At 36.4% G+C, this 24,778-nt stretch overlaps 1 pseudogene; it reads left to right on the plus strand.

Moving 5' to 3' along the window:
* Nucleotides 1–23,930: 23,930 nt before the first annotated feature.
* LOC115931869 (uncharacterized) lies at nucleotides 23,931–24,101 on the plus strand (annotated as a pseudogene).
* Nucleotides 24,102–24,778: the final 677 nt, after the last annotated feature.

Consider the following 24,778-nt stretch of genomic DNA (forward strand, 5'->3'; position numbering starts at 1 on the left):
AACATTAAGAACAGTCATTTTTTCTCATAAATGTGTGTGTTTAACTTGGAACCATGCACAGTTCTATTAATTTGTATAACTGGGGTTTTAAAATGATGCAAAGTAGTGAATGATGGACTAGCAGAAAAATCTAAATTTCTATTTTATATTTATTTTAAATAAAAAGAAAGAGATTTATTTCCCTTATTCTATTTTACTTGTTTATAATTTTATATCCCCAACATTTTGCTGAGTCATTATTATTTCTTTTCTTTTCTTTTCTTTTCTTTTTTGAGATGGAGCCTTGCTCTGTTGCCCAGGCTGGAGTGCAGTGGCGTGATATTGGCTCACTGCAACCTCCTCCTCCCAGGTTCAAGCGGTTCTCCTGCCTCAGCCTCCTGAGTAGCTGGGACTACAGGTGTGCGCCACAATGCCCAGCTAATTTATTTATTTTTAGTAGAGTCGGTGTTTCACCATATTGACCAGGATGGTCTCAATCTCCTGACCTCGTGATCTGCCCACCTTGGCCTCCCAAAGTGCTGGCACTACAGGAGTGAGGCACTGCACGTAGGCTGAGTCATCATTATTTTTATTATTTCTATAAGATAAACTCTATGCAAATTGATAGCTTTTCCCACTTAATTGTCCTGTTCAGAATATGAGCTAAGGTCAGTTTTTCTTATTATTAAAAACAAAGCACCAAACAATGTGAATTGTTACTGCATTATAGTCATTGGTGTCTCCTACTGGAAGTAAACTCCAAATATGTTGATTGTATAGAATTCCAACCCAAATAAAGAATCATAGAAGAATCCCTAGTGTTACTAGATATTAACATTTGCAATCTTGAGTAAATTAGATTATGATGTGAATTGAATGAATTTACAGGCAAACCTTGTTATATTGCACTTCCTTTTACTGCACTTTGCAGATACAGTCTTTTTTTAACAAATTGAAGATTTGTGGCAACCCTGCATCCAGCAAGTCTATTAGCAACATTTTTTCAACAGCATATGCTCACATCATGTGTCTGTGTCACAATTTGGTAATTCTCACAATATTTCAAACTTAATATTGATTATTATTAAATCTATTTTGGTGATCTGTGATCAGTGATCTTTGATGTTGCTATTATAATCGTTTTGGGGAATCCCAAACCAAACTTATAAAAGACAGCGAACTTAATTGATAGCGGGTGTGTGCGTTCTGACTGCTCTACTGACCACCCTTTCGCTTGTCTTCTCACCTTCTCTTAGGGTCTCTCTGTTCCTTGAGACAAAACAATATTGAAATTTGGCCAATTAATAACCATACTGGGGCCTCTAAGTGTCCAAGTGAAAGGAAAAGCTGCATATCTCACCTTTTAAATCAAAAGCTAGAAATGATTAAGTTTAGGGAGGAAGACATGTCAAAAACCAAGAAAGGCCGAAATTAGGCCTCTCGCACCAGTTAGCCAAGTTAGAAAAGCAAAGAAAAAGTTCTTAAAGGAAATTAAAAAGTACTACTTCCGTGAATACATAAAGAATAAGCAAAACAGCTTTATTGCTGATATAAAGAAAGTTTGAGTGATCTGGGTAGATGATCAAACCACAATATTCCCTTCAGACAAAACTTAATTGAGGGCCAGTATTAACTCTATTGAATTCTAGGAAAGTCAAGAAAGGTAAGGAAGCTACAAAAGAAAATTTGAAGCTAAGAGAAATTAGTTCGTGACGTTTAAGGAAAGAAGCTGTTTTTATAACATAAATGTTCAAGATGTAATAGCAAGTGCTGATGTAGAAGTTGCAGCCAGTTTTCCACAAGATCTAGCTAAGAAAATCAATGAGGGGGGCTACACCAAACAACAGATTTTCAATGTACATAAAGCAGCTTTCTATTAGAAGAATAGACCACCTAGGAGTTTTAGAGCTAGAGAAGAGTCAATGCCTGACTTCAAAGCTTCAAAAAATAGGCGGCAAGATGGTGGAATAGTAAGCCACCAGGGGCTACAGCTCTCTGTGACTCCAAGTGAAGTTGAAAAGCATTCTAGGCCATAAGAACTGCAACTCTTAGGTGAGTCCTACTGCTGAACTAGGCCCAGAGAAGGGTAACTAGGGAGTCACATGACATACTGAGATAGAAGCTGGGGTAGCCAAAGGAGTTCCGGCAAGGGAGTTCCCCTAACCTCAGGCTGCACACCTCAGAGCTCCAAAAGCGACTCTTCCCTTCTGCATGAGGGGAGCAAAGGGAAGAGCAGATAGGACTTTGTTTTGCACTTTGGATACCAGTTCAGCCACAGAAGAACTCTGGACACCAGCTAGAGTTGTGAGGTCCCTGTTCCAAGCCCCAGCTCCCAGATGACATTTCTAGACATACCCTGGGCCAAAGAGAATCTGCTGCCTTGAAGAAAAGAACCCAGTCATGGCACCATTCATCTCTTGCTAGTTAAAGAGTCCTTGGACCCTGAATAACCAGCAGTGATACCCAAGTCCTACATCGAGGGCCTTTGTGAGCCTCTGAAACTTGCTGGCTTAAGGTGAGACTCAGCATTCTACCATCTGTGGTGGCTACAGGGCAAAACTCCTTCGGCTTGAGAAAAGCAGAGCAAAAATTAAAAAGGGGACTTTATCTTTCACCTTTAGGTATCAGCATGCCCACAGCAGGGTGGAGCACCAAGCAGCCTGTTGGAATCCCTGATTCTAGGACTAAAGTCTTAGATGGCATTTCTGGACCTGCCCTGGGCCAGACGGGAGCCCACTTCCCAGAATGTGAGTCCCAGGCCAGGCAGCATTCAGGACAAGCTGACTTAAGAGACCTTGGGCCTTAAGGGAATATTGGTGGCATTCTGGAAGTACTCTTCATGACCTGGGTTGGTGGTGACTCCGGGGTGAGGCTCCCCTGCCATAGAAAGAAACAGGGAACAGTGGGAAGGACTGCATCTCGTGATTGGAGTACCAGCTCAGCTGCAATACAATAGAATACCAGGTAGACTTCTAAAATTTTTGACTCTAGTCCCTGACTACTGGACTGTACTTCTGGACTCACCCAGGACCTGGTGGACCTCGCCATCCTGAAGGGAATGACACGAGCCTGGCTGCCTTTGATATCTGATAGTCGAGTCTCAGGGCCTTGAGCTAACATAGGTGGTTGCCAGGGAGTGGTTACAGCAGGCCTTGGGCAAGACCTAGTGCTGTGTTGGCTTCAGATCAGACCCAGCACAGTTATAGTGATGGTGGCCACAGGACTGCTTGTGTCACTCCATCCCAGCTTTAGGTAACTCAGAACAGTGAGAGAGAGAGAGAGAGAGAGAGAGATTCTGTGTGTTTGGGAGATCGTAAGGGAAGAGAACAATAGTCTTTGCCTGATAATCCAGAGAATTCTCCCAGATCTTGTCCAAGACCTTCTAAGGTGGTATGGTATCTCTACGAGTCTGCAAGAACCACAGTATTACTGGGCTTTGGGTACCCTGTAAAGCAGATGGAGTTTAGATCACAACACCCAAGTCATTTCAAATACCCAGAGAGACTTCCCAAGAAGGACAGCTACAGATAAGCCTGGACATTGATGACTACAATAAATACCCAACTCTTCAATGCCCAGACACCAAAGAACATCTACTAGCAACAACACCATCCAGGAAAACATGGCCTCAACAAATGGACTAAATAAGGCATGGGACCAATCCTGGAGAAACAGAAATAAGTGACATTTAAGATAGATAATTCAAAATAGCTGTTTTGAGGAAACACAAAGAAATGTATGATAATACAGGAAAGGAATTCAGAATCCTATCAGATAAATTTAATAAACAGATTGAAATAATTAAATATAATCAAGCAGAAATTCTAAAGCTGAAAAATGCAATTTGCATACTAGAGAAAGAATTAGAGTCCTTGAATAGAAGAATTGATCAAGCAAAAGAAAGAATTAGTGAACTTGAAGACAGGTTATTTGAAAATACACAGTCGAAGAGACCAAGAGAAAAAGAATAAAAAGCAATGAAGCATGCTTACAGCATGTAGAAAATAGCTTCAAAAGGGCAAATCTGCAACTTATTGGCCTTAAAGAGGAGGTAGAGAAAGAGATAGGAGTAGAAAGTTCATTCAAAGGGATAATAACAGAGAACTTCCCAAATCTAGAGTAAGATATCAATATCAAAGTACAAGAACACTATAGAATACCAAGCAGATTTAGCTTGAAAAAGCATACCTCCAGGCACTTAATAATCAAACTCCGAATGTTCAAAGATAAAGAAAGGATCCTAAAAGCAGCAAGAGAAAAGAAACAAACAATATTAATGGAGCTCCAACACATCTGGCAGTTGACTTGTCAGTGGAAACTTTACAGGTCAGGAGAGAGTGGTATAACATGTATAAAGTGCTGAAGAAAAATAACATTTATTAGAAGAGTATATCTGGTGAAAATATATTTCAAACATGAAGAAGAAATAAAGACTTCCCCAGACAAGTAAAAGCTGAGGGATTTCATTAATACCAGACCTTTTCAACAAGAAATGTTGAAAGAAAGAAAAGAACATTAGTGAGCAATAAATAATCACCTGAAGGTACAAAACTCACGATAATAGTAAGGTAGAAAACTCACTGGAAATAGAATATTATAACACCATAACTGTGGTGTGCAAACTACTCTTATTCTAAGTAGAAAGACCAATGGATGAACCAATCTAAAATAATAACTACAACAACTTTGCAAAACACATTCAGTACAAACAATATAAATAGAAACAACAAAAAGTTAAAAAGTGGGGGGATGAAGTTAAGGTATATTATTTTTATTAGTTTTCTTTCTGCTTATTTGTTTATGCAAATGATGTTGTTATCAGGTTAAAATAATTTGTTATAATATAGTATTTGCAAGACTCCTAGTAACCTCAAACCAAAAAACATACAGTGGACGCACAAAAAATATTATATCACCAGAGAAAATCACCTTCACTAGAGAAAGATAGGAAGGAAATAAGGAAGAAAAAAAAATAAAGAAAACAGAAAACAAATAACAAAATGGCAGGTGTAAGTCCTTAATAATAACACTGAATGTAAAAATGTAAATGAACTAAACTCTTCAATCAAAAGAATAGACTGGATGAATGGATGAGAAAAATAAGACCCATTGATCTGTTGCCTGCAAGAAGCACACTTCACCTATAAAAACACAAATAGAGTGAAAATAAAGAGATGGAAAAAGATATTTCATGCCAATGGAAACCAAAAAAGAGCAGGAGTCACTTTGCTTATATCAGTCAAAATAGACTTCAAAACAAAAACTATAAGAAGACACAAAGAAATTCACTGTGTAATGATAAAGGAGTCAATCCAGCAAGAGGATGTAACAATCTTAAATATATGTGCACTCAGCACTGGAGGACTCAGATACATAAAGGAAATATTATTAGAGCTAAAGAGATAGATAGGCCCCAATAAAATAATAACCAGATACTTCAACACCCCACTTTCAGCATTGGACAGATCTTCCAGACAGAAAATAAACAAAGAAACATCAGACTTAATTGGCTCTATAGACCAAATGGATCTAATGGATATTTACAGAATATTTTCACCTAATGGCTGCAGAATACACATTCTTTTCTTTAGCACATGGATTATGCTGAAGGATAGACCATATTTTAGGTCACAAAACAAGTCTAAAAACATTCCAAAAATTTGCAATCATATCAAGTGTCTTCTATGACCACAGTGGAATAAAACTAGAAATAAATAACATGAGGAATTTTGGAAACTATACAAATATATCAAAGTTAAACAACATCCTCCTGAATCACCAGTGGGAAAATGAAGCAATAAAGAAGAGATTTGAAAACATTTTTGAAACAAATGATAATGGAAACACAACTTACCACACCTATGGGATACAGAAAAAGCAGTACTAAGAGAGAAGTTTGTAGCTATAAGTGCCCACATCAAAAAAGAGAAAAAAACTTCAAATGAACAATCTAATGGTGCATCTTAGAAACTAGAAAAGCAAGGACAAACCAAACTCAAAATTAGTAGAAAAAAATGCATAATAAAGATCACAGCAGAAAAAAATGAAATTGAAATTAAAAAAAATCAGTGAAAAAAATTGGTTTTTTTGAAAAGTTAAACAAAATTGACAAACTTCAGCCAGATTAAGAAAAATAAGAGAGAAAATCCCAATAAATAAAATCAGAAATTTAAAAAGAGACATTAAACTGATATTGCAGAAATTCCAAAGATCATTAGTGGCTACTTTGAGCAACTATATGCCAATAACTTAAAAAATCTAGAAGAAGTGGACAAATTCCTAGACATATACAACCTACCTAGATTGAATCAGGAAGAAATTCAAAACCTGGTTAGACCAATAACAAGTAACAGGAGCAAAGTTGTAATAAAAATGGACAAATGGGATAACATCAAGCTAAAAAATCTTCTGTAAAGAAAAAGATAATCAACAGAGTGAAGAGACAACTCACAGAATGGGAGAAAATATTTACAAACTACCCACTGGACAAGAGATTAATAAGCAGAATATATAAGGAGCTCAAACAACTCTATGTGAAAAAATCTAATAATCCAATCAAAAGATGAGCAAAAAATATGTATAGACTTTTCTCAAAAGAAGACAAACAAATGGCAACCAGGCATATGGAAAGGTGTTCAACATCATTGATCATCATAGAAATGCAAAGCAAAACTATAATAAGATATCATCTCATCCCAATTAAAATGATTTATATACAAAAGACAGGCAATAAAAAATGCTGGAGAGGGTATGGAGAAAAGGGAACCCTTGTACATTGATGGTGGGAATATACATTAGTACAACAACCATGGAGAACAGTTCAGAGGTTCTTATAAAACTTAAAATTAAGCTGTCATATGATCCAGTAATCTCACCACTGGACATATATCCGAAAGAATGGAAATCAGCATATTTGAGAGATAGCTGCACTCCTGTGTTTGTTGTAGCACTGTTTACAATAGCTAAGATCTGGAAGCAACCTAAGTGTCCATCAACAGACAAGTGGATAAAGAAAATGTGGTACGTATACACGATGAAGTACTATTCAGTCATATAAAAGAATGAGATCCAGCCATTTTCAACAACATGGATGGAACTGGGCATCATTATGTTAAGGTCATCCAAACTGGAAATTAAGAAGTCAAATTATCCTTGTTTGCTGATGATATGATCTTATATTTGGAAAAATTTAAAGACTCCCCAGGAAAACTGTTAGAACTGATCAACTGATTACAGATTTATTTCACAAACGTAATCATCTCCAGTCCCATCCATGTTGTTACAAATGACTGGATCTTACATGATAAACATCACATGTTCTCACTTATTTGTGGGATTTAAAAATCAAAACAATTGAACTATGGACACCAAGTAGAAGGATGGTTACCAGTGGCTGGGAAAGGTAATGGAGGGTTGGGGGGAGGTGGGGATGATTAATGAGTACAAAATCAATTACAAAGAATGAATAAGACCTACTTTTAATAGCACAAGAGGGTGACTATACTCAATAATCACTTAATTGTACATTTTAAAATCATTTGAATAGTGTAACTAGATTGTTTCTAACTCAAAGGATAAATCCTGGAAGGGATGGAAACCCCACTTTCCATGATGTGTTTATGTCACATTGTATGCTTGTATCAAAACAACTCATGTACCCCATAAATATATACACCTACTATGTACTCAAAAACATTAAAATAAAAACTAATGAAAAAAGCTTCAAAAAACAGGCTGACTTTCTTGGTAGGGGCAAATGCAGCTGATGGCTTTAAAATGAAGCCTATGCTCATTTACCATTCGGAAGTATTTAGGACCCTTAAGAATTATGCCAAATCTACGCTGCCTGTCCTGTAGAAATGGAACAACAAAGCCTGAATGACAGCACGTCTGTTTATAGCCTGGTTTCCTGAGTATGTTGAGTCCACAGCTGAGACTTAAGCAGCTGAGGCTGCTTAGAAAAAAAAATTATTTCATAATATTACCTCTCATTGACCATGTATCAGGTCACCCAAGAGCTCTGATGGAGACGTACAAGGGGATTAATGATGTTTTCATGCCTATTAACACAACATCCATTCTGCAGCCCATGGATCAAAAAGACATTTTATATTCAATTATTCTTGTTTAAGAAATACATTTTGTAAGATTATAGCTGCCACAGATACTGATTCCTCTGATGGATCTGGGAAAAGTAAATTGAAAACCTCCTGGACAGAATTTATCATTGTAGATGCCTTTAAGCACATTTGTAATTCATGGGAGGAAGTCAAAATATCTACAGTAATAGGCATTTGGAAGAAGTTGACTCCAGCCTTCACTGATGACTTTGAGGGATCAGGACTTCAAGGGAAGACAAAACTACATATGTGACAGAAATAGCAAGTTAGTTAGAATCAGAGGTGAAGCCTAAAGATGTGACTGAATTGCTTAAATCTAATGATAACCTTGAATGAATGAGAAGTTCTTTCTATAGATGATCAAAGAAAGTTGCTTTTATTTTTTTTTCATTGTTTAGGACAGGGTGTTGCTGTCACCCAGGCTACTGTGCAGTGGCAAGACATAGCTCATTGCAGCCTAGAACTCCTGAACTTAAACAATCCTTCCACCTCAACCTTCCAAGTGGCTGGGCCTACATGTATGCACCACAATACCCAGCTAACTTTTCTTATTATTATTACTATTAGTTTGTAGAAACAGGGACCCACTGTGTTGCCCAGTCTGGTCTCAAATTCCTGGCCTTAAGTAATCTGCCTCAGCCTCCCAAAGAGCTGGGATTAAAGATGTGAGCCACCACACCCAGGTAGAGAATTGGTTTTTGAGATGGAATTTACTCCTGATGAAGATGCTCTAAATATTGATGAAATTACAACAAAGAATTTAAAATTTTATTTCAACTTAGTTGTTAAAAAAGTAGCAGGGTTTGGCAGGGTTGACTCCAATGCTGAAATAATTTCTACTGTGAGGAAAATGATATCAAACAGCATCATATTCTATAGAGGAATCTTTCCTAAAAGGAAGAGTCAGTCCAGCAAACTTCATGACTGTCTTATTTTAAGTAATTGCCACAGCTACCTCAATTCTCAGTATCCACAACCCTGATCAGTTAGGAGCCATTAACATCAAGGACGAGACTCTCCATCGAAAAAATATTACAACTCACTGAACACTCAGATAATTGTTAGCATTTATTTTCAGCAATTTTTTTTTTTTTTTGAGACGGAGTCTTGCTCTGTCGTCAAGCTGGAGTCCACTGGTCCACTGGTGTGATCTCAGCTCACTGCAACCTCCACCTCTCGGGTTCAAGGATTCTCCTGCCTCAGCTTCCTGAGTAGCTGGGAGTACAGGCACGTCCCACCATGCCCAGCTAATTTTTTTGTATTTTTAGTAGAGACGGGGTTTCACCATGTTGGCCAGGATGGTCTCGATCTCCTGATCTCGTAATTCGCCTGCCTTGGCCTCCCAAAGTGCTGGGATTACAGACAAACAAAATATTTTTAAATTAAGGTATATTCATTGCTTTTGTAAGACATAATGCTATGGGACCCTTGATAGACTATAATATAGCATAAACATAACGTTTATATGGACTGGAAAACTGAGAAGTTTATGTGACTTACTTTATTGCAATGTTTACTTTATTGCTGTGGTCTGGAACTGAACCTGCAATATCTCTTAGGTATGTCTGTAATTTTATAATTACAGTATTTCCTTTTTTCTCCCTTTATCCTACTCATAGATGCCCGCCTTATATTGTTTATGTATTCAAGGCCCATAAATAATTTATTTTCCCATCAAATGTTATACATTTTATAGAAAAAAAAAAGAATGTAGAAACTAAACAAGTATGTTAAAAGTGTTAAAAAATAAGATTTAGTTTTTTCAGGTATGTTTTATCATTTTAGAGAAATCAGTTCTGAGCAACATATACTAGATAGTTTCATATTATAAGGGGAGTAGATACACACACATACATATGTATATATACACATATATATTTACACATATATATGCATGTATATATATAAACAAATTAAGGTATATAAAATATATTTTAAATTTTTCCCTTGTTAACTTAAATTTCAATATTTCTTCAGTGTTGTCAAATATTAAACCACAGTAATTTTTATGTTAATCACTCAAGTAGAGATAATGTAAAGAAATAGAAGATTTGAAAGACATTCATGAAGAGAGGGAGAGAGAAGAAGCTTGCCCTACAAGATATTGGGAAATTGTGTATCTATAGTATCTGATATGGTTTGACTCTGTGTCCCTGCCCAGATCTCATCTCCAGTTGTAATCCTCACATGTCAAGAGAGGAAGGTGATTGGATCATGGGGGCACTTTACCCCATGCTGTTCTCGTGATAGTGAGTGAGTTCTCATATCTCATGGTTTTGTATCTGGAAGTTCCTCCTTTTTTTTCTTTTCTATGTTGCCTCGTAAATAAGGTGCCTGCTTCCCGTTCCACCATAATTGTAAATTTCCTGAGTCCGCCCCAGCCATGCAGAATTGTGAGTCAATTAAACCACCTTTGTTTGTAAACATGTCCAGAACATGTCAGAGACTTTCCCAGCAGCCCCTCCCATCACAGGCCCAGAGGGCTAGAAGGGAAAAATCGTTTTGTGGGCAGGGCCCAGGGCCCAGGTCCCTGCTGCTGTGTGCAGCCTCAGGACTTGGTGCTCTATATCCCAGCTGCTCCAGCTCCAGCCATGACTAAAAGGGGCCATGGCACAGCTCAGGCCATCACTTCAGAGGGTGCAAACCCCAAGCCTTGATGGCTTTCACATGATGAGGGCCTGTGGGTGCACAGAAGTCAAGAATTGAGGTTTGGAAAACCCTGCCTAGATTTCAGAGATTATATCGAAACACCTGGATGTCCAGGCCAAAGTTTACTGCAGGGACAGAGTCTTCATGGAGAACCTCTGCTAGGGCAGTGTAGAAGGGAAATATGGGGTTGGAGCCCCCACACAGAGCACTACCTAGTGGAGCTGTGAGAAGAGGGCCACTGTCCTCCAAACCCCAGAATGATAGATCCACTGACAGCTTGCCCTGTGGGCCTGGAAAAGCCACAGGCACTCAATGTCAGTCCATGAAGGAGCTGCCCAAGATCGTGGGAGCCCACCCCTTGCATCAGCATGTCCCAGATGTGAGACATAGAGTCAGAGGTGATCATTTTGGTGCCGTAAGGTTTAATGACTGCTTCACTGAATTTTGGACTTGCATGGGGCCTGTAGCCCCCTTTGTTTTGGCCAATTTCTCCCATTTAGAATGGATGTATTTGCCCACCGCCTGTACCCCCTTTGTATCTTGGAAAGAGCTAACTTGTTTTTTATTTTACAGGTTCATAGGCAGAAGGGACTTGCCTTTACTCAGATGAGACTTTGGACTTGGACTATTGAGTTAATGCTGGACTGAGTTAAGACTTTGCGGGACTGTTAGGAAGGCAAGATTGGTTTTGAAATGTGAAAAGACATGATATTTGGGAGGGGCCAGTGTTAGAATGATATGGTTTGGCTCTGTGTCCCCACCCAAAGCTCCTCTTGCACTGTAATCCCCACGTGTTGAGGGAGGGACCTGTAATCCCTATCTGTTGAGGGAGGGAGGTGATTGGATCATGGAGGCAGTTTCCCCCATGCTGTTCTCATGATAGTCAGTTAGTTCTTATGAGATCTGGTGGTTTTACAAGTGGAAGTTCCTCCTTCATTCTTCTTTTTCCTTCTTCCTTGTGAAGAAGATGCCTACTTCCCCTTCTGCCATGATTGTAAGTTTCTTGAGGCCTCCCCAGCCGTGAGGAACTGTGAGCCAATTAAACCTCCTTTGTTTATCTTAATAAATTACCCAGTCTCAAATATTTCTTTATAGCAGTGTAACAACAGACTAATACAGATCCAAGACAGTGTGCATAGGGATGAAAATAGTTCAGTGAAACACAAAAGAGAATAGCCAAAAAGACACTGTCATATATGAGCATCTGCAGTACGACATAGACAGAAGTTTATGTTGCTGAAGAACATACACTGTTCATGAATGAGACAGAGAAAACAAGTTTACCCACCAGATTGGAAAAAAAAGTAAATGGTATTACAATCTCAATTGTTGATGATATGTGGAACAATGGGAGTATGCACACACTGCTGAGAATAAATTGGTATTGCATTTAGAAAATCAATTTGGCATTACATTATCTCATAAAATTAAATGGACACATACTTTGTTATCCAGCAATAGCATTTCTTGGAAGATAGTCTTGTACAGAGAAAGCCATGTACTATCTGTATTGTCCACAATAAAAAAAGAAATAATAACCAGGGAATAACATGGGAAAATGACTATCATTTGTAAAATAAATATTGACTTAGAGTATATTCAAACAATGCAAAATTAATTAATGTATAATTTGGGATATTTAGCTACTAGATAGAAGTATAATGTTAATAAGCAAGGCATTAAACAACATAGAAATATTAGAGTCTACTAAAAAGGAGGAGCACAAATGTGATTCAAGGTTCATTTAATGCTTCGTTTCTTAAAAAATTTGGCAGAACACAGCCATTTATTTCATATATATATATTTAAAACATTCCATCTTTAGTGTGCAAGAAAACAAATAGAAATAAAACACTATGAAAACTGGGATATCAACTGCCTGTGAAACTAAAATCATGTTAAGGTCAAATAGAATTTTTAATTTAAGGAAATTTTAAGATAATGGAAAAATGGAGGTGATCTACATTATTTTATAAAGAAGATATTATTATAATGATTTTATTCCATTAAATCAAATTTAATTTTTAAATGAATAGTACATACTTGTGGTACGTGTTCAAAGCTTCAAATGAATTTTAATATAATTGTAGTAATAATTTTTTAAAAAGCAAGAGCACGCTCAGCATCCTACATTACTATGGAAAAGAAAGAGTTGAAATAGAGTCCACAGTTATTATGAGGCATTATTTTCTTCCAATCAGCAAATGGAGAAATAGCCTTTTAATTAACCCTTTTAATTAGAAGCATAATTTTTCAATTCACCCACCCTTATGGTGCAGCCGACCCCTTGACTTCATCTCTAGATGGAGGAAATTGCAGTGGCTCATTTGTTGTGACAGACTGTCCCGTCTTAAACTACAAACAATATTGGTTAATTTATTTATCAAGCATCATACATGTTTATCTAGAGTTTACCTACCATATCAGTTAATGTATTTCAACATATATTTACAAAATATATCATTATATCCCCTCAAATATAAAGGCAATCTTTCTACTGAATTAAAATGAAAACTAGAATGTGGTGTGACTAGTATATACTAACAGATACTGTGCGGCAAGTATAATTTTAAGAAAAATATTTCTATTGAGGAATAAAACATGAACACCCTTTTGTCATTCCCAAACCACTGTATATAAATACATACAGTGATACATATTATACATATAAATCCATATATGTATTTATATACATATATTATATGTATATGTATAATATGTATTTATATATATTTATTCAGATCAAATGGGTTGAAGTGAATTATTAATTGTATTTCATTATATTGGTATTTATTGGCAGTTATAAATTAATAGACTAATTTTATTCAGATACTAATATTTAATTTTTTATGTAATCACAGTGGAAATAGAGTTTATTCTCTTTTTATTTCTTAGAGCATGCAATAGTTTGGGAAACTATAAAATTTTGACATTATTAAGCTAAAGCAAAGATAACATTATGCAAAATTCAGCTTAAAAGTTAATTAAATAATGGCAATAGAGATTTAGCAAGTAGCTTATTGGGATTCAATCAGGCTGGTGGGAAAAATATTAGAGACAGTTATAGAGATAGACACAAATCTTCTTGGAAGGCCGAGAAGTTTGCATAACTTTGGTAGTAGACCTGGCTGAAGGCGGCTTGGTCCCTTTACCTTTAGTTAAACGAATTAAAGTAGTAGCAAAGGAAGGCAGAGTAGTTTACCTAGCTAGCTTGTTTACTCATGTGATCTTAAGACTAACCTTTGATGTACCGCAGGTGCTGAAGTGCTTTTTACTCAAGAAGTCCACAATGTCAATTACCCTCTAATGGTTTTGACTCAAGCCTTTGTTAATTAATCATACTGAATAAATGCGAGTCTCACTAGCTGATCAGGGCCGAGTCACAACTGTTTAGAGGACTCTGCTGAAGTCTGTAGGCCATTCGAACACACTCAGCAGGACTGGCAAAGCAGAGGATCTGTGTGTCAGTGTACTTCATTCATCTGTCGTGGGTCAGAGGTCTGCAAGGGACAGACTCCCTGCAGCTGGTGCTCCCATGTAAGGAGCACTGCCACACTAGCCTATAAGTCCAAACCAATGTATTTAAAAACTAAGAGAAATGTATTTTAAAAGATTTATCAGAGACATACTTTCCTCTTTGCCTAACAAGAACTTAGAACAGGTAAATAATGCCTCTTGAAATCTATGTTTCCATTCTTTTTCCTTTAATACTTGAGTGTCATAAAAATGAACTGGATTTCATATTTTTTTTTAGAAGACAGGCTTGAAGAAGGGCATTTCACTGGAAGAACTATTACTTATACAACTTAAAGAGCAATGCAATCATGGTAAGTGGAAGATTCAAAAAAGAAAGCCATATCCCTTTCTTTATTTTTGGAGCACGTTATAATAATATAACCTATAGTTTGTTCTTTCCTCTTGATTGTTTTCTTCAGTGTCTCTTCGCTGAATTCTTTCACTGATAATCTCTGTAACCTCATTAGGAGTTCTGCTGCTGCTTCATTTTACTTGATGATAGTTATTTTATTTCCCTTAGATATTACTTTTCAACTAGACTGTAAGCCCTGGGAGAAACATCCCTGATTTAGGATGATCTCTCAGTTCTCCTGCCCTCATGGTGTGGCCCACCCATTGACTTCATTTCTAGAGGGAAGAAATTGTGGTGGCTCATTTGCGAGAGACTGTTTCATCTTAAACTACAAACAATATCAGTTAATTTATTTATTAGGAATAATACATGTTTATCTAGAGTTTTCCTTCCCCATTAGTTGACATATTATCATAGATATTTACCTATGAATGTGACTATATGCACTTAAATATAATAACAATTTTCCAACTGAAGAAGGGTTTAAACAGAAATCTGGGGTTAGTAGAACTTTGTGCAACAAGAAGTTTAATTTTAAGAAAATGATTTATTTGAGTTGTAATGCATTGTTTCCCTTTCAGTATCTCCTAATCACAATGAAATATGTATTTATAGAGAAGAAATAGGCTGAACTATATGTTAGGCACTCTTAAGATTCAGAGGACCAGAAAATGGGTTATGTCTCGTCAGACTTCAGCTGAGCCTTAAGGAACAGATAGTAGATTCAGTATTACAAGAGAATGGAAAACAGCCTGCTGAAAATGAAATCAAGGATAGAGGAAGCAGGGCTAATTTAAGAGAGGAGAACCAGATAAAGATTTTAATTGAAGTAAAAAGAAGATTTTCTGTTATTAATTCAGTCTAAAAATATTTTTGACATCACCTTCTTTTTGGGAGAGGATTCTCCATGCCTCCTTCTGTTTTTGAACATCTTGCAAGCAGAGGTACTGACAGCTTTTTTTTTCCAGACTGTATTTTCAAAGATGTCTATATAGTGAATCTTCCTAAAAGATACAGATAGTGTCTTTCTCTAGAGCGAAGAGGTTTGTTTGCTGGGCACAAGTAAAAAAGTTGGTTTTCCTCTGAGGCAAAGGTTGGGCAGGTTTGAGTATATCGCCTGATAGAAGATTGGCATTTTCTGAAACTGAAATTCTTTGTATTTGAGAAAAACATTGCAAGGGCTTCATCCATCCAGACCAATCTGAATCATTGTCATGAGACCCGAGAGGCACAGAGAGCAAGAGCAAACATGAAACTCATGGCATCTGTTTTGCTTTGAATTAAAAAACAACAACAAAAAATCACTTTTATATCTGATGTCTGATGCAGGGGACTTGGGTTAGCTCTGAAGGAAGAATAAAATCTCAGCCTATGTAGTTTGTGACACCTACTATGTAGCAGGCATATTTTTAGGCATTAGAGAACATGAGTGAATAAAATAGAAAATGATTTCTGCTTTACTAAAATTTGCACTCTAGGGATGCAAAATTGTAATTTCTAGGGTTAAAAAATTTAAAAAAAATAATTAAAATAAATAAAATACAAAGTAAGTAAATATTTAAAATTTTAACAAAACAAAATTAAGCCTGGGGCCAAATTTTGTATATGGTAGTTGCCTGAGAAAATGTAACAGTGGGCTAAGGCTGGAAAGATGCTGTTTAGTACACAACGATGGTAAATACATTATGACTGCAGTCTAAAATGAATAAATTAGTGTATATTTTGTAGCCAACTAGAGACCCCTTGTAGGCTCATATTTTGAAATTATTGCTCATAATGGAGATAAAAAATCGTAATCATTTGTGTTTCAGGGAAAGTGGTATAATTACAATTGTAGCATTCGCTGTAGAAAGGGGCTAATGTAACATTTTAAAAATAATTGTTAGTCTGAAGTTGACGGAATCAGGAAACTAGACAGCGTAGCCACGAAGATAAAACTCTGGTCTTGAAAATGAGTAGTATAGAAACTGATAACATGAATGAGAGGAAAACTTATCAAGAAGAAACTTCCCTTCTATTTTAGGCACCTTGAGTTTGAGATGATAGAAAGACTACCAAGTGTAAGGGCTCATGAGGCAGTTGAAAATTTGGCCCATTAATTCAGAAAAATTTTAAATATGAGGCAAGATTTTGGAATCATTCCTGTGGTGTAGATTTCTAACACTTTGAGACTAGATAAGCTCCAAAAGATGGTGCAAAAATGGAAGAACAGATGACTAATGACCTAATGCTGAACCACACTCACTGTCAGAGATGTATAAAACAACCAACTCAACAGAAATAGAAGAGGAGAAAGAGAGCAGGAAGGGGAAGAGAAAATTCAAGATAATACAGATCTCTGAATACCAGGAGAGGTGAGAGCATCAGCAAAGAGGGCATGACCACATTGCAGAGTGACAAAAGGATTTTAGCTCCAGAGAAGAAAGTGTAGGTGACCTTCAATTTTGTAAAAGTAGAGGTTACAGAATTCATAGATAAGAAAACAAGATAGTTTTAAAACAATTATTTGAAATATTATCTATGCTTGTTAATTTTTTAAAATTAATATAATTCTCTATTTTAATTGTTTGAATGATAAAAATAATGTTTGATATATAAAGTATGTTTGATATATAAAGTAACATTGAAGCAAAATTTATTCTTCTGTATGTGTAATGTTCCAATGTTAAAACTAATAATAATAGTATTTAACTATAATTTTCTTTATTTTCAACAAGTCCTTTATTTGTTATCATTGCTGAGTTTGGCAGAATATTTATGAGGTTCTTTCATTCGTTCAGCTTATATGAATAAGTGGATAAAATGATGAGATCACTCAGTATGAGCAGGGACTATCACACTGGAATAGCAATACGAATATTTGGTATCTTTGGGAAAAAATCTGTTTCCACTTCAATTTTTAGATTTTTGATATAGGGATAATAATAAAACTGGCTATAAACTTATCTAAAATTGTATAATTGATTTATAAGCAAGTGGGAAAAAAAAGAGACCGGGAGAATATAATTTAAAGTTTCAGGAATATCTAAATAGTTGGGGGGAATTCTTGGCTGTATTGTTTGGTTTAGCATCACACCTTACTATATGAAGCAGTAACATAAAAATGTATACGTTTATCTAAAATACATGTAAATCCCCAAGTCTCTATCTCTCCAACCTAATTCTGTCTAGGTTTATGAATAACCTCTGAGTTCATTAGAAACTACAGATGTGTGCAAAATAATTTGATAGTTCATAACTTCATATTTGTGAAAAAATATTGTAAATTCTATTAGATTTGATGCCACTTTTATGTGGCTAACACCTTTTGCATCAACTGGAATGAAAATTAAAATGCAGTGGTTTATTAGAATTCTAATTTTTACAACTTCTTGAAAAGGCTTCAGTAGACTATTATATGCTGCGTGTTGGAGAAAAGAAAACAAAATAACAGTACAGATTATTTACTGTGATTTATGCCACCAGGGTGACATCATAAGCCTGGTAAAAACTTAGCCATTTCACCTTCATCTCTTTTTAATTTTTATTTTCATATTTTTGTGAGAAATGATTATGTACAGACAAGAAGAATGGCACTAAGACAACAGCAGAAAGATATTCCAAAACTCTATTTAAAGCAAAGATAACAAAAATAGGTCAACATATACATGCTACCACTTACAGCTTACAAGTTAGCATAAAATTTCAAGAACTATCAATCAATTCTGGACGTAAACTATTGCCCTATGGTGGCAGTAAGAAATATAACTCCTGAATTTTATTTCTGTGAAGATGGAGATGGATGCTTTATGTATTATTAGGACTAAAATGCTAGATTTTGAAGCATGTGACACCACTTAAAATTAAAATACTCTAATAAACTACAAACTCCCAATAAATTGGGAGTTGAGTATATTCTAAGCACTATCTTTGTGTGCAGGTTTTTATTTAATTCTTAAAATATCTCCATATCCTTGGTATTATTACCCCAATGTCTAAATGAAAAGAAAGAAAGAAGGGAAGGATAAAAAATGAGGGAAGGGATAGGCTTAACAGCATACAAAAGAATCATGACATAATTGCAATATAATTCATTACATGAATTAAAAATGCATATTAATTATTCCTAGTTGTATGTTGCCTAAAATATCACTGTTAACTGTAATACACAATGTAAGCGAATACATATTTCTATGTTTTTTAAGAATTATAGTGAACATTCTCACGTAAATTCCAACATTAATTGGAAAATCCTATTTTTTAATAAAAATAGGTTTTATTCTTGTATGATGTAAATTATAAGTACTTTTTTTTCTCTACCATTACTTTCCTCAATACTAACCTCATTTCAACAAACACTGGTATTTTCCTTCCCTTTCATCAGTTACATATTTCAACTATAGACAGCTAGAGTATATAATGAACAAATATAAATCAGTTTATGCTTGAACTGAGACACTTTGTATGATAAGAAGCAATTTTGTTTTCATTTCATTAAAATAATATAGATAATAATCAATATAAACAAGCTTGGTCTGTACTGAAATATCCTTCCATGTCACTCACTTAGGTTCGCTCAGTCACAGTGATCTTTCAAAACTTTAAATCAAAGATTATCTTTTATGCATCACCACTGTCACAGGTATGCATGTACTTAATTCTTAAATCTCCATACTCTAACCTAGTATTATTTTACAATGAATTTATGTTTGATAGCCTGACTCAAAAAAAATTTATAACCATGTGTCAACATTGGGAATTACAACTGAACATGAGATTTTGATGGGAAAAAAAAATCCAAACCATACCATTCCACCCCAGCCATTCCCAAATCTCATGCCCTCTTCACATTTCAAAATACAGTCATGTCTTTCCAACATTCCCCCTAAGTCTTAGCTTATTTTAGCATTAACTGAAAAGTCCACAGTCGAAAGTCTAATTTGACACAAGGCAAGTCCCTTCTGCCTATGAGCCTGTGAAACCAAAAACAAGTTAGTTACCTGGAGGTATAGTCATTGGGTAAATACTTCTCTTCAAAAAGGAGAAATTGGCCGAAAGAAAGGGGTTACAAGCCCCATGCAAGTCCAAAACTCAGAAGGGCAGTCATTAAACCTCAAAGCTCAATAATCTCCTTTGATTTTATGTCTCACAACCAGGGCACCCTGGTGCAAGAGGCAGGTTCCCAAGGTCTTAGACAGCAGAGCTCTATGGCTTTGTAGGGTTCAGTCTCCTGCAGCTGCTTTCATAGGCTGGCATTGAGCGCCTGCAGCTTTTCCAGGCTCAGAATACAAGTTACCAGTGGATCTACATTTCTGGGGTCTGGAGGACTTAGCTCTCTTCTCACAGCTCCACAAGGCAGTTCCAAAGTGGGGATTCTATGTGGGGGCTCTAACTCCACATTTCCCCTCAGCAGTGCCCTACTAGGGGATTTCCATGAGGGTTCTGCCTCACAGAGGCTTCTGTTTGGACATCCAGTGTTTTCCATAGATCATCTGAAATCTACACAAAGGCCCCCAAGCCTTAACTCTTCCATTTTGCACACCTGCAGACTTACCCTGACATAGAAGCCACCAAGGCTTACAGCTTGCACCCGCCAAAGCAGTGACCCAAGCTGTACCTGGACTCCTTTTAGCCACAGCAGGAGCTAGAGTGGCTGGAATTCAAGGAGCATTTTATGCAGCTGCACAGGGCAGCAGGACCCTGGGCCTGGCCCGGCAAACCATTCAGTCCTCCTAGGCCTCCAGGTATGTGATGAGAGGGGCTGCTGCAAAGGTCTCTGAAATGCCTTCAAGGCCTTCTCCCCATTGTCTCATCTTGGCTAACAGCACTTGCCTTCCTCTCAGTTATGTAAATTTCTGCAGCCAGTTTGCATTGCTCCCCTGAAAATGGACTTTTCTTTTCTACCACATGGCCAGGCTGCAAATTTGCCAAACTTTTACACTCTGCTTCCCTTTTAAATATAAGTTCCAGTTTCAGGTCATTGCTTATGCTTATGAAACAGGTTGCTAGAAGCAGCCAGGCCACATCTTGAAATTTTTTAGAAGTTTCTTCCACCAGATACCCTGAATCATCACTCTCAAGTTCAAAGTTTCACAAATCCCTAGAGCAGGGGCATAATGCAGTCAAGTTCTTTGCTAAGGCGTAGCAAAAGTGACCTTTACTCTAGTTCCAATAAGTTACTCATTTCCATCTGAGACCTCCTCAGCTTGACCACCTCTGTCCATATCATTATCAGCATTTTAGTCACAACCATTCAACAAGTTTTTTAGGAAGTTCCAAACCTTCCCTCATCTCCCTGTATTCTTCTGAGCCCTCCACACTCTTCCAACCTCTGCCCATTACCCAGTTCTAAAGCTGCTTCCACATTTTCAGGTATCATTATAGCAATGCCCACTTCTCTGTACCAATTTTCTGTATTAGTCCATTCTTGCATTGCTATAAGGAAATACCTGACACTGAGAGGTTTAATTGGTTCATGGTTCCGTATGGCTGTACAGAAAGCATGATGCTGGCATCTACTCCTCTTCTGGGGAGATCTTAAACAACTTATAATCATGATGGAAAGCAAAGTGGGAGCAAGGTGTCTCATACAGTATGAGCAAGAGAAAGAGAAAGGGGGTGGAGATGCCACACACTTTTAAACAACCAGATTTCATGATAACTCTATCATGAGCACAGCACCAAAAGGATGGTGCCAAATCATTCATGAAGGATCCACCCCCATGATTCAATCACCTCCCACCAGACCCCACCTCCAACATTTAGGATTACAATTTAACATGAGATTTGGAAGGGGCAACAGATCCAAACCATATCACCATATTACAAATACCTTGAAAACAATACATATTCAATAAGTATTTGGTATTGAATTTCCAAGTATTTTGCTTAGAGAGTGTGTTCATTCTTGCATTGCTATAAATTACTTGATAATTACTAGGTAATTTATAAAGGAAAAACGTCTAAGTGGCTCAAAGTTCCACAGGCTGTACAGAAAGCATGGCCGGGGAGGCCTCAGGAAACTTAGAATCATGGCGTGAAGAGGAAGGAAGCACATCTTAGGTGGTGAGAGCAGGAGAAAGAGAGTGAAGGGGGAGGTGCTACACACGTTTAAACAACCAGATCTCATGAGAACTCTATCACAAGACAGCACTAGGAGGATGGTGCTAAACCTTTAAAAGCTAAACCATGATCCAATCACCTCCCACCGGGCCCCATCTCCAACACTGAGGATTACAATTTAACATGAGATTTGGGTGGGAACAGAGCCAAACCATATCAGAGAGGAAACGAACACCACTCACCTGCCACTGTTGCTACTTCTACTTGCTTTTTATTTTATGAAACTAGAGGAATATTTCAGCCTCTAATTGAACTGAGACATCCCAAAGAATATCAGAAGTATAATAATAAAAATTTTGAAATACTCCTAAGTTTCTTATGTTGTATATGCAAATTACTATTCCTTTTGGATTTAATTCTATCATATAATTTATTTATGGCACTACCCCATTACCTTCCAATGGGCTAATCAGAGGATTTGGCACTTCTTACATGTAAACTCAGTATTTCTTTGTAAACAAAGCCAACAAAACATATAGTGTATTAGAAACCCCTGATGTAAATGTTTTCATTGACATTCTTTTTTTTATTTTTAATTATTTCCATTTTATTTTGGTATCAGAGTCAAGTTTTTCTCCTACTCTTAGATCCGGTCAGGCTTCCATTGCATAAACAGGCCCTAAGCAGTGTGAATTCATTAGTTTTTTTTTTTTTAAACTATAAATAAGTATCTTTCTCTCTTATGTTAACTTCTAAAATATTTTAATAGTTCTATTCATATGCTATAGGTACATTATTGTTACATAATGTGATGAATTGGATTTTCTATCTCTGTGTTTCTTATTTCATAGTTGTAAATGCCAAATAGTTTTTTATTTATACCAGAGGACTGCACATTTTGCTGTGCTGACATATATCTCTTTTGGATTACAAATATATTTGAGCATGACTCACTGAGGAGCAAGACCAACTTACAGAAGGAAGACAAAACAAAGCAGAGTATATGGTGATATTAAGGAAAGTATATGAAACATAAAGATTCACCAAAGTAATCAGAAAAGAGGAGAGATACTAGAAGGCTATGTACACAAGGAAAAGACAAAGAGGAAGGTTACCCTAAGGGAAAGGAAGAACGATAAAAGTTGGAGAAATTATATATTTATGTAAGATCTCCAAAAAGGACTGTTAATGTTTCTGCTAATAAACAACATTTATTACATATCATCCAAATTCAACTCAAATTTACATGATCCCATTTAAAACAGATCTTCAATAATGAATAAGTGAGTTTCAATATAATTAACTCAAGAGCTTTAAATTAAGAAGTTTTTATGTATCTTCTGCTGATTGACACGTCTCATGAAAATAATGAATGTGTACCAGGAATGCCTCACAAGTCTGTTGATATTTTTTTAAACTCAAGGTGTCATCAGAGTAAAGTTTAGTTTTGTTTTTTTTTTAAGAAGTAGTTTGACTCTAGATAATCTTTTATTTTTTTTTTTGTAACAGTCTAAAAGCAGAACAGACCACCTTGAGACAACTGTGAGTCACAAGGGACCTACCAGAATCTATTAGTAGCAATCACTATTTCAAATTTGAGAAGAGTGATCAGTTTTTACATTTTAAGTGCATATAATTTATATGTCAAGAGATGAATTGAAAGAGAATATTCTTTATCCACTATAAAATAAATAAGGGAATGTGGGTTATTGTGTTCTTTATAAAAGCTAAACATTTAAATTAACCTTTCCATTTCAAATAAGACTAATGTTTGATAGCTTGCATTTTTAATGATGCTACCAAAAATGTAATAGCGTCTCAGCTACATCACACCTAGCGCATTTAATTTCAGCCAATCTCATTATGGATGGATAGAGGTAAGAGGTTTATGGAAGTGACTGCCTGAATCGGCCTTAAAGAAACAAAATGCAAATTTACACAAGTAAAATCTCAGCACACATATATGGAAAAATGCAACTCTAAAACTCGGTACCTGAATTTAATGCCAACATGATTGCCAACTCTTCCTGGTATTTTTAAAAGGATCGATGTTAGGTCCATGTAAAAAAAAAAATAGTCAAATAAGGGTTTTCTCAGTCAACTTAGCATTTCCTCGTCCCTTCCTACGGTAGGTAACAATTGTGAAAAAGCACATGCATAGTCAATACATAAACGGAAAATCATCATTTCACTCTATGTTTATATACAGAGACACATGGTGGGGACATCACGTAATCTGGTTCTAACATTGTCATTTAAATCGCGTAACATTAATCGCTTCTCAGCCTTTTGGCTAAGACCGAGTGTAGTATCTGTTCTTATGAGTGAATCCAGTAGCATTCACTGAGACATTTGGCTCAGATCTGACATCTTATGGTCAATCTTCTATTTGCTACAGCAATTTTCCTACTCAAACTATGAGGTCTCTTCAAGTCCCACTCTTTGCCTATGTCTCCCTAACTTAGGGATCTTTTGATTTCAGGTAACAGAATAATCATTAAAAAGAGAGTTAAAGAAGAGAGGTTTACTTTTACGTATAATAATAAGTACAGGAGGCTGAGTGTAGTGGTTCGCGTCTGCATTCCCAGCACTTTGGGGGGGCAAGGGGAGTGGATCCCTTGAGTGCAGAAGTTGGAGACCAGCTTAGACAATATGGCGAAAACCCTTCTCTACAAAAGATACAAAAATTAGCCAGGCATGGTGGTCAGCACCTGTAGAAACAGTTACTAGATAGGCTGAGGTGGGAGAATTGCTTCAGCCCATGAGGCTGAGGCTGCAGTGAGCCATTAGCATGACACTGCACTCCAGCCTAGGTGACAGAGCCAGATGCTGTCAAAAGAAAAAAAAAAGTAGTATAGGAGCAACTCGTTCTACAATTAACTCATTAAAATGACAATGTCAAGGCTCTGGGTGACTTCACTGTTCTGGTCATCTCCTTGTGTCTACAAGTTGGATGTTATAGTTTCAAATATTATCTAATCTCATAATGATAGGAACTGAAGAGCCTCTACCGTGAGGACATGATTAAGACACAATAAGTTATGCTTAATAAGTATCCCATAGTCTTTCATCTATTATACACCACTACAGATGTATTATTTTACCTATTTCTCTAAAACGT

The sequence above is a fragment of the Gorilla gorilla genome, chromosome 22 (assembly GCF_029281585.2).
Source record: "Gorilla gorilla gorilla isolate KB3781 chromosome 22, NHGRI_mGorGor1-v2.1_pri, whole genome shotgun sequence".
NCBI lineage: Eukaryota > Metazoa > Chordata > Mammalia > Primates > Hominidae > Gorilla > Gorilla gorilla.